The sequence below is a fragment of the Herpailurus yagouaroundi genome, unplaced genomic scaffold (genome assembly GCF_014898765.1).
Source record: "Herpailurus yagouaroundi ecotype Mexico unplaced genomic scaffold, PumYag 139, whole genome shotgun sequence".
Classification (NCBI taxonomy): Eukaryota; Metazoa; Chordata; class Mammalia; order Carnivora; family Felidae; genus Herpailurus; species Herpailurus yagouaroundi.
Genome location: NW_024412394.1, coordinates 69664314 through 69674764, shown reverse-complemented (window position 1 = coordinate 69674764; position 10451 = coordinate 69664314). Strand labels below are relative to the sequence as shown.

Here is a 10451-nt window from a genome sequence, read left to right as displayed (position 1 = left end):
ATGAGAGAGCTGGAATGAAGTGCTAGCAGAATCCCAGCTACGGCAACTTTGCTGGACCTCTTCCAAAAAGAGGTCTAACACCATCTACTCTTACCCTTTCCTGAGCTCAGGCTGGGGTGTAGCATGGAGGGTCCTTCCCTCTCCATATGAGATTTTCCCAGGACCATCTCCTGCTTTTGGCTATATTCTGAACATCATGGATTTTCAAGTATGTAGCCTTTTCTTTAAGAACTTGATGATATGAGATATCAGAAGCAAGAATTTCACAGTAAACCAGGTGTGCCAGGTACAGAGAGGTTAGCCTTGGGACCAGTTCCTGGTAGTGTCCTGCTCTTAGAATAAGTAAAGCTTTTTGAGAATCATTCTTACAAGTCCCAAGGAGGTCCACCAGAAACCAGTGGCAAGGCTCCTTCAAAAGGGAAGAAAATCAGCAGGGAAAATAAGAAGAAGATAAAAGGGAAAGTTAAAGTAGCAAAGACAGGAAAAGGTTTAAGTTTTATTGTTTCTTCTGTTAAATAGTGAATAGATGCCCAATACAAAAAACTTCAGAAAATTAAAAAAAAAAAGATAAAAAACGAAGATGATCTATAATTTGATAACTTGGAGAAAATCACTGTTAAAATTTCTGTGTATGAACTTGCATACTTCTCTATGAAAATTTATATGTAGATAAATTTTAAAACAATGGAATATGTATGCATAAAAATATAGAGACATTAATTTATTGTGAAAATCCTTTCACATAAATAAATAAATGGCTTCATCATCATTTTCATGGCTGTGTAGTGTTCTATTATAGACATAGCTTGGTTAACACACCCAATCTCTTACCAGTGGGTTTTTCTCAATTGTTCACTATTATAATGTTGTAATTACTCACATCATAGGTTCATCCTTGTAAACTTCTTCCATTCTTTCCCAGAAGTAGCCTTGCTGACTGAAAGGTACATACTTTTCAAAATACTTTTCATAAATTTATTAAATTAATTAATTAATTTATTAAACTTTTCTTAAATTGTCATCCAGAGTGCTATGTCAGTTAACATTAGGATGTGGGTATCTACAGGTGTGCTATTTCGAAGGGGCACACGCACCCCAAAGTTTATAGCAGCGCTATCAACAATAGCTAAAGTATGGAAAGAGCCCAAATGTCCGTCGACAGATGAATGGATAAAGAAGATGTGGTATATATATATACAATGGATTATTACTTGGCAATCCAAAAGAATGAAATCTTGCCATTTGCAACAATGTGGATGGAACTGGAGGGTATTACACTAAGCGAAATTAATTAGAGAAAGACAAATACCATATATGACTTTACTCTTTTGTGGAATTTAAGATACAAAACAGATGAACATAAGGGAAGCGAAGCAAAAATAAAAACAGGAGAGGAACAAAACATAAGAGACTCTTAAATACAGAGAACAAACTGAGGGTTGCTGGAGGGGAGGTGGGTGAGGGGATGGACTAAATGGGCAAGGGACATTGAGGAAGACACTTGCTGGGATAAACACTGAGTGTTATATGTAGGGGATGAATCACTGGACTCTACTCCTGAAATCATTATTGCACTATAGGCTAACTAACGGGGAAGTAAATTAAAACATTAAAAAATTTTTTAAAAAGGATGTGGGTGGGGGGTGGGGGAGAGGGGAAGTGGGTGATGGGCATTGAGGAGGGCACTTGTTGGGATGAGCACTGGGTGTTATATGGAAACCAATTTGACAATAAATTATATTTAAAAAATAAAATACAATAAAAAATAAATAATAAAATAAAATAAAGGATGTGGGTATCCATTTCCTTAAATCCTTTTATGTCTTTGGCCAGCTGGGTAGTTGAAAAAACCATCTTTGCACTGCTTTGGTTTCAAGTGAAGTTGAATTTCTTTGCATGTTTACTGGCCATTTTGAGACGCATTTCCTTTGCCCATGTTTTTCAATCGGAGTGTTCATTTTATTTTCTTGTTGATTTGTGAGAACTCTATATTAAGCATTCTTACCCTTGTCATACATGTTTCTACTGAGTTAACATTTAAAAGAAGATGAGGGGCGCCTGGGTGGCGCAGTCGGTTAAGCGTCCGACTTCAGCCAGGTCACGATCTCGCGGTCTGTGAGTTCGAGCCCCGTGTCGGGCTCTGGGCTGATGGCTCAGAGCCTGGAGCCTGTTTCCGATTCTGTGTCTCCCTGTCTCTCTGCCCCTCCCCTGTTCATGCTCTGTCTCTCTCTGTCCCAAAAATAAATAAAAAACGTTGAAAAAAAAATTTTTTTTTAAAAATAAAAGAAGATGAAAACTAAAATGTAATGAGGCAAGAAAATATTTTGACCAATAAAATAAAAAATAAGGAAATGTTACTTTAAAAACGAGATAATAAGAAATTCTGTTGAGACAAAATAAACCCCAGATAGAAACAGGAAACTGTAAGGTAAAGAAATAGAAAAATAAAAATGGAAAAATAAAACATTATATATATATATATAAAACATAAATTGCCATAATTTACATACATAATTTATATAACATAATATACCTAACATAAAATATATATTATATTATATATAATTATAATATATAATATTATATAATAATATAATAATAAATCATAATATATTATATATGTAACAATATATAATATATATCATTTTTATATAATATAATAATATAACATAAATTGTCCAGAAGAAAATAAAAATAAATCAGGGGTGCAGAGAACAATAATGACTTATCCCAAGTAGGCCAAGGACAGTGTCATGGACCTTTCTTTAATCAAGGTGTTTGCAGAGACCTGCACAGATCAAAATGGGGAATGGTATCCAAATCCTTCACAGTACTCTTACACTTGTTCAGGCCATTAGCAAATCCTCCAGAGGAAGCCAAATCCATTTAAAGCGACTTTTAAGAAGGGCAACAGATAAAAAGGTAGGCAAGGAAAGAATTACAAAAACAGGAGTCGTGATGGAAGCAGGTTAATCTGTCATTTTAATTGCATTGTCCCTTCTTTTTGTTCACTAATTAGATCAAGAAGCTATTAGAGTTACAGACGCTAAAAAGTGACTCTTTTTGAAGAAAGCTTAAACAAGAAGATGTCTTACCCCACCAACTCCAGGTTTCACATAAGATAAATTGAATCCAACATGGGATACCAAAGGAGGTCCATGTCTTAAGAGTATTTTTTTCTGAGAGTACAGGACAGTTTATCTTTAAATAGGAGGAAGGTATGCATAAACTTTTTGCATGTCCGTTTAGTCTTCACAAAGCAGTATGAGATCAGTTTTACTATTTCCCCACTTTATGTATGAGAACGCAAAGTTCCACAAAGGCTAAGTGATTTGCCTCATTAAGTTGCTAACTGTGTAGGGGCACCTGGGTGGCTCAGTTGGTTAAGTGACTGACTTTGGCTCAGATCATGATCTCATAGTTTGTGGGTTGAAGCCCCACGTTGGGTTCTGTGCTGACAGCTTGGAGCCTGGAGCCTGCTTCAGATTCTGTGTCTCCCTCTCTCTCTGCTCCTCCCCTGCTCGTGCTCTGTCTCTGTCTCTCTCTCTCAAAAATAAAAATAGAAATAAAACATAAAAGATTAAAAAAAAAAGGTGCTAACAGTGTGTGCTATGGAGCTGGAATCAAAAACAACTCTAGGCCACTGCTATCCAATAGAAATATAATATGAGCCATATATGCTATTTAAAATTCTCTAGTAGCTACATGTAAAAATGAAAATAAATAGGGGCACCTGGGTGACTTAGTCAGTTGAGCATCTGACTCCTGATTTTGGCTCACGACACAATCTCATGGTTAGAGCCGACATTGGGCTCTGCACTAGCACTGTGAGCCTGCCTGGGATCAGCTCTCTCTCCCTCTCTCTACCCCTCCCCCTCTCGCACTCTCTTAAAATAAATGGCAAACTTTAACAAAAATTACTAAATAAAGAAACAGGTGAAATAAAATTTAATAACATTTTCTTTTTTACATTTCTTTTTTTCATGCTAAATATTTGAAATCCAATATGTCTTTTACATTTACAGCATGCATACCTTAATTTGCACTAGCCACATTTCAAGTACTCAAGTACATTTCAAGTACTTAACAGCCATGTGTGGCTAGCGGCTGCCATGTTGGACAGCCTGGTTCTAGACCAGTGGTTCTCAAGATGTGATACTCAGATCAGCAGCAGCAGCACCACCAGGAAACTGTTAGAAGTACAGATTCTCGACCCCTGTTCCAAACCTACTAAATCAGCCCTCTGGCAGTGGGGAACACCAATTCACATTTTAACAAGTCCCTTCCAATAATTCTGATATATGCTATGGTTTGAGAACCATTGCTCTAGACGATTGCCTCTCCAACCCACTTCAAATCTAGGACAGCCATGGCAGGCTAGTACTAAGGAAGAGAAGCCCCTTCTCTTAAGATCAACAATTCTTGGCTAGATGAAGTTGGTATTCTTGTGTGTGGAAATCCTCTGGTCCTTGTTGTAGTTCCATTTCTTGGGACTTTGGAATGAATTGCCAGACATATAATTTAAAACATGGTTTCATTTATCATTTTGTTTAAAGGAGGAAAAAACACCCGACACTAACCACCCTATACTATTACCTTGAGTTTAGTTATTAAGTTCTCTTGTCCTCGGTTTCCTCATCCATAAAATGAGAATCCTTTAATAAATATTGGCAATTTTTTTAAAACACATTTATTTTAGTAATCTCTACACCCAACGTTGGGCTCGAACTTACAACACTGGGATCAAGAGTTGCATGCTCTTCCCACTGAGTCACCCAGGCGCCCCAGGAAACTTTTTTCAAAGTACTGTGTACAAAAAAAAAAGTCAGCAAAAGTGGCTGATATTTTTAAACTATGGTTAAAAAAAAACTAGTGGGCAGGAAGGTAATATAGATTTTGAGCATAGAAGCAGAAGCTAATTCACTTCTATATCTCAGAACATTAGATTTGCTGAGGGAGGAGGGGAGGGTTCTTGCCAAAATTACTGAGAATGAATCTGAGCATGCCTTAAAGGAGAACTTTAAGTAAACAGGAATTACCTATAAAGAAAATCAGGAAGCCAAAGTGTTTCTTTTTATGAAGTTACATCCTGCCATAGAAAAGCTGGGTAGGAAATAAAGACTGATGCGCTCCCAACTGTATACTAAACCGGTTATTATTTCATTAAGGAAAATCTGAGCAAAAGCTCAGATTCAGTGAAGGAAAAAAAACCATGAGAAGCTTACATGTCATGAGAAACCAAAGACAACCAATGGCTACAATTAAACATGAGTTCGGGAAAAACTATACAAACAAATCTCTACTCTGATTTCAGATTCCTTAGTCCACACCTGCCCTCTCCACCCCTCCCCCTATTTTAGTAATACTTCCTCCAGACTTTTGCTTGAAAATGTGTGTCCACGAAAATAGGAGACTAATAGAGTAATCTCAATTTCCTCCTTCTCCCCCCTTCTCTTTCTCTTTATTATTAATAATACTTTTTAACTGTGCGTTTCCAGGGTTCTCTTGGTTTTTCCAGGTTTCTGTGATGGTTTTTCCGGGCTGCTTGGCACTCTTAAATTCGATTAGAGAAAACGTTTTCACCACCTAACACTTTCCCAATTTATCCTCCCACCTTCAAATGACAAGACACAAGAAAAGGCAAGATAGCCCTTTTTGGAGGCAGGTTCCCATGGTTTGGGGGGAATGGCAGATGCCTTTCTGCAGTGGCAGCCGCAACCTTCCGCAAAGCAGAAACTGCAGCTCACACTCTCCCCTACTTCCCCCGCCCAAACCCACTACCTCGCAAGTCCACACAATCCTTAAAAGCACACACACAAACTCCTCCAACCTCGCATCCCCTCTTACACCCCACACCGCACGCACGCCAGGATGCCTGCTGCCACAGTAACGCTCAACCCACCCGGTGGCCCCACCCCTTTCGGTCCCGCCCCCGCCCCAGACACCAATGGTCGCCGCCCGCAGCTCCCGAAGGGTGCGTTGATAGGGCAGTGGGGCCTGCCACTCTCAGCGTGCGTCCCGCCCCCTCCTCACCCGGAGCTGGGGCTGGAGGGGCCGGAGCATCAGCGTGAGTAGCTGCGAGCAGCCGCGGTGGCGGCGGCGCGTTGTTGCAGTTGCGCCATCTGTCAGGAGCGGAGCCGGCGGGGAGGGGGCTGCCGCGGGAGAGGAGGAGGGGTCGTCGTGACCAAAGGCCGCCGAGACCCGCCCGCCGGCCGGCCGCGAAAGCAGAAGCAGGCTGCCCTCGGAGCCGCGCGTCCTCCAACGTCCGGGCGCGCGGCGCTTCAGCCAGCGCACCGAGAGCTCTCTGGGCACACACAAAGCCGCCGCCCGCGCCGCACCGCCCGGCGGCCGCCGTCCGCGCCAGGGAGGGATCCGGCCGCCGGGCCGGGGACACCCGGCGCCGCCCCCTCGGCGCTCTCGGAAGGCCCACCGGCTCCCGGGCCCGCCGAGGAACCCCCGGAACCGCCTCGGCCGCGCGGGAGGAGGGCGGGGAGAAGACCATGTGAATGGGCTCCGGAGCCTGAGCGCCGCGCAGGTAAGCGGCCGGGGATGCGCCCTGGGAGGCGGTGGGGATGCTGCGGAGACGCGGGCCACCGACGCCCCCGCGCTGCGCCGCCCCCGCCGCGGGGCCCCGCGCTGCAGTCTCCCGGCGGTCGCCGCTGCTGCCTCCGGCGCGCCCCGCGGGGCTGCCGGGGAGTTGGCCCCGCTCGGAGTCTTCCCGCGGCCGCGCGGGAGGACACCTCTGCGGGGTGCGGCCCTGAGGTAGCGCAGGGATGGGGGGCCCGTTTCCTCGCCTGCGAGCGGGCGCAGGGTGAGAATAGGAATTGTCAGGGGGGCGAGGCTGGCCCAGACTCCACCCTCGCCCTCCTTTCGGGGGCCCCCCGCGGGGACTCGGTCTGTGTGTGTTGTTTTAATGTCAGGGATGATGTAATCACTTAATAATTGATGCCCCGTGCTGCTTCCCTCCCCACCCCACCCCACCCCACCCCTGCCCCACTCCTCCACCTCTCGGCCTCCTTCTGCGGTCGTCGCTTTCCTCAGCTCATCCTCCTGCCTATTTCTGGCACCTCCCTAGCACTTCCCCCATCCTCCCCTTCACTCTTCCTGTGCCACCACCCGCCCAACCTTCCCCTGTCCCCCTTGCTGGAGCCTTCGCTCTTCTTCCTCTGCCTCCCCACCCCTTCTGTTCCCTCAACCTCCTTTCTCTTCCCTGCCCGCTGAATTTCCTCTCTACTTCCCAGATCGATGACTGTTTTTTGTTTGGTCGCCTCCCCTCTCTTATCTCTGCGGCCACAGGCGGAGGGGACTGGGCCAGAAAGAGGCCACTGAGGTTGGGCCCAGGCGGAGATTTGCTGGGACTCAGTGAGAAGCGGGATAATAAAATCACCCTTCTTGCCCCTCCTCCCCTTAATAAATCACACAGACTCGCGCGTGTGTGTGTGTGTGTGTGTGTGTGTGTGTGTGTGTGACACAAAGAGCCCTTTCAGTGTACAGAGAGGAGACGCACAAAGTACCCAAGGATGGGCACGATGATTCTTCTTTCTCTTCACTGGGGCTTCCCTTTCTCTCAGATAAAGCAGTTGATTTTCTCTCTGAGAGTCTTTCCTGCCACATTTACCAAAACATAAAAGGCCCCAGATGCTGCAGGGTGGCAGGTGCTGTCATTTTGCTGTATTCATGGACCCAGTAGCGTTGACTGGCAGCTGCAATACTTCTTAGATTTAAGGGGGAAATGATTCCAGCAGTCCCAAGAGTTGCTTTCTTATCAAGATAGCCTTCCTCCACCTTGTTTGAACCTCCTCTCCTCTGAGGATAGGTACTAAAAAGCTGGGGTAGGATAAATCGGTGTGGGAGCAGAAGAATTTGGCTTCTGAGTCAGATAATTAAATTAGTATTTGATACGAGTGAGGCAGCTAGATTTGCTTCTTCCCTCAAGTCTAAGAAGTGCTGAAGTCTTGAAATTTTGTCTGCCCATTGGTGTTGTTTTACCCTTACATTTAAACAAGTTTCCGGGGGCATCAAAAACACAGCATTCAAATTGGTATTTGGAAGGCCGTGGGAGACTGTGTCTCTTCCCTGCTTCAGGGGAGTCTTCAGACACCCACATCCTTCCTCTCACCACCCCAAGCGACTGCAATACTTTCCACCCTTTGTGCTCTTTCTCCTGAGTCCTGGCCCCATGGGTACTGTGCTTTCAGATGAAGGGACTCACAGACTTTTGGAGGAAGTGGTTTGTTAACTATCTAACGTTTGGGGGTAGGGGGGCACTTAACTATGAGCCGAGGATGTAGAGAATCTTTTGATTGAACTTTGAACCATCTGTTTGGTGTTCCTCTCAAGGAGGAAATGTTAATGTAAATCTGGAGGCTTAATGTTCCATTTTGTAAGCCAGTGGCTATTACATGCTTAATTGATAATATGAAAACGTAGGTTGAACCCATTGATTCCTAAGAGCATGGCTCCTTGACTCTTGTCTTAAGTTTGTTTTTCAAGAATTTTATTAGGAAAGAGTCATTTTTCAAGAATTTTATTAGCAAAGAGTCATGATTCATTAAACATTTACTTCTGTACTTTCTAAGGACATTCATCATGGAACTTTTTATATTTAAAAAAAGCAATAGGGTTAATGGGTATGCTGTAAAAACAAAGGGTTGTTTGTTTGATGCCAGACCCAGGAAGGAAAGTCCGTACACAATAAGCTCACACTGTGTTGACCGAGCTAAAGAGACTTAATGATAAGGTTGAATGTGAACAAATGCACACTCTGCTTTCTGTACTTTATGCTTTGTCCTGGGTCTGGACTCTCCAATCCCATCAGATCTGCTTGCATTCTGTTTAACCTTTAGGGCTCAGCTCAAAAGTCTTTGATGTTTTCTTTATCCTCCCCACCAAACAAATCACCATGCCTCCAATTTTGTTTTCAGACCTCAGCAGCAGGCATAACGTTTGGCCTGTCTCTGTTTCCATCATTAATTGGTCAGCACATTGAGAGAAGGAACCTGGTCTTATCCTGTTTCAGTAAATGTGAGTTAGGTCTTTGGTATGTGCCAGGCACTTGGATTTATTAAACTAACGTTAGCAGCTGTAACAAATAGGCCTGCAGAAACGTAATGGCTCAAAGGCAATAGACATTTATTATTCCTCATGCAGTAGTCCACTTTTTAAATGCCTTGGCCTGGAAATGACACCTATCACTTCCACTGACATTCTGTACACAAGGGCTGGTTAGGTGGCCACATTTAACTGCAGGGGAGCCTGGGAAATGTAGGTTAGCCATGTGACTAAGAAAAAAGAAGAAATGTATTTTGGGCCAGCAGCCTTGCCATATGTTGCCATTCAACAAGGCACAGTCATTGCCCTCAAGGAGTTTGTAGGCTGATGAAAACTAAATTGTATGGAAACCTGGAGCATAAACCCATCATTTCTTTTTTTTTCTTTTGATTTCATAAGTTCAGATCTTTCTATTTTAAACATGTTTCATAAAACTTTGCTTTTTGTTGGTTCAAGTAGTTCCCACTCAGTGATTACTTGTAATACAGTGATCTCATGCCTCCTGTGTTGACTTTGGTATGGTTCTTTTACTCTAGTAGAACCTTTCTTGGCCTAGATTTTTTTTTATTTGTTGATTTTATAGACTCCCAAAGTGGCTGGGAGGGTCCTTAGAAATCACAGTCCTACCTTCTTAACTGAAAGAGGAAATTAAGCAGAGTGCAGAGGAGAACCTTCTTGCCTGGGGCCATGCTAATGAGAAGGGAGCCCTAGCCAGCCCAGCACTCAGTCCTGCCTGGGTCCCCTTCACCACACAGCTGTCCTGACTTGATGATTGTGATATCTGCGGATTCCACGGAGACTAAGTTTCCAGACCTCCAGGAGCAGGGCAAACTGCTCGTGTTCTGGATAGTCTCTGTTCTCCACAGGCCTCCAAACTATTGGAGCAATGCTGTCCATACTATTCATCATAGTTAATAATGCATATATTTTTGCTACAAACGGTTCATTATATTCATCTGTTCTGGAAACATTAGCCAAGTGTGTTCCTGTGTGCAAGGCACTGGGAGATAGGGTCATGAAAATGAATGCATCTGCTGTCCTTTTCTTCAAGGGCTCACAGTCTGCCAGGGGAGATAAAAGTAAATAAATAATAGCTAATTTTTATCGAGCATTTATTATCTGTCAAGCGCTGTTGAAGTTCTGGTCTTAGCGATAATGATCTGAAGTGGTTTCACTTCTCTCCCTTTTACAGGTGGGAAATTGAAGCAGGGGAGGTTAAGTAACTAACTGAAGATCATATAGTTATTAGGTGGTACAGTCACAGTTCAGACCCAGTTAGTTTGGTTTCAAATCCCTTGCTCTCAGCCACTAGGCAATATGCAAAATACTATATATGGATATAATAATATTAATTAAAATATGTTACATGCCATAAGAGGAAGATAGCTAAATACTTTGGA

General features: G+C 43.6%; 1 protein-coding gene across 3 annotated transcripts in view; it reads left to right on the top strand.

Moving 5' to 3' along the window:
• Positions 1–6428: 6428 nt before the first annotated feature.
• FYN (FYN proto-oncogene, Src family tyrosine kinase) overlaps positions 6429–10451 on the top strand; it is a 216791-nt gene continuing 212768 nt past the window's right edge. For 2 of the 3 annotated variants that reach the window (XM_040474408.1, XM_040474401.1), the window contains exon 1: positions 6429–6535. The gene's annotated coding sequence lies outside the window, so the exon portion shown is untranslated. The remainder of the gene's footprint in view (positions 6536–10451) is intronic. The other variant, XM_040474402.1, reaches the window with a different exon arrangement.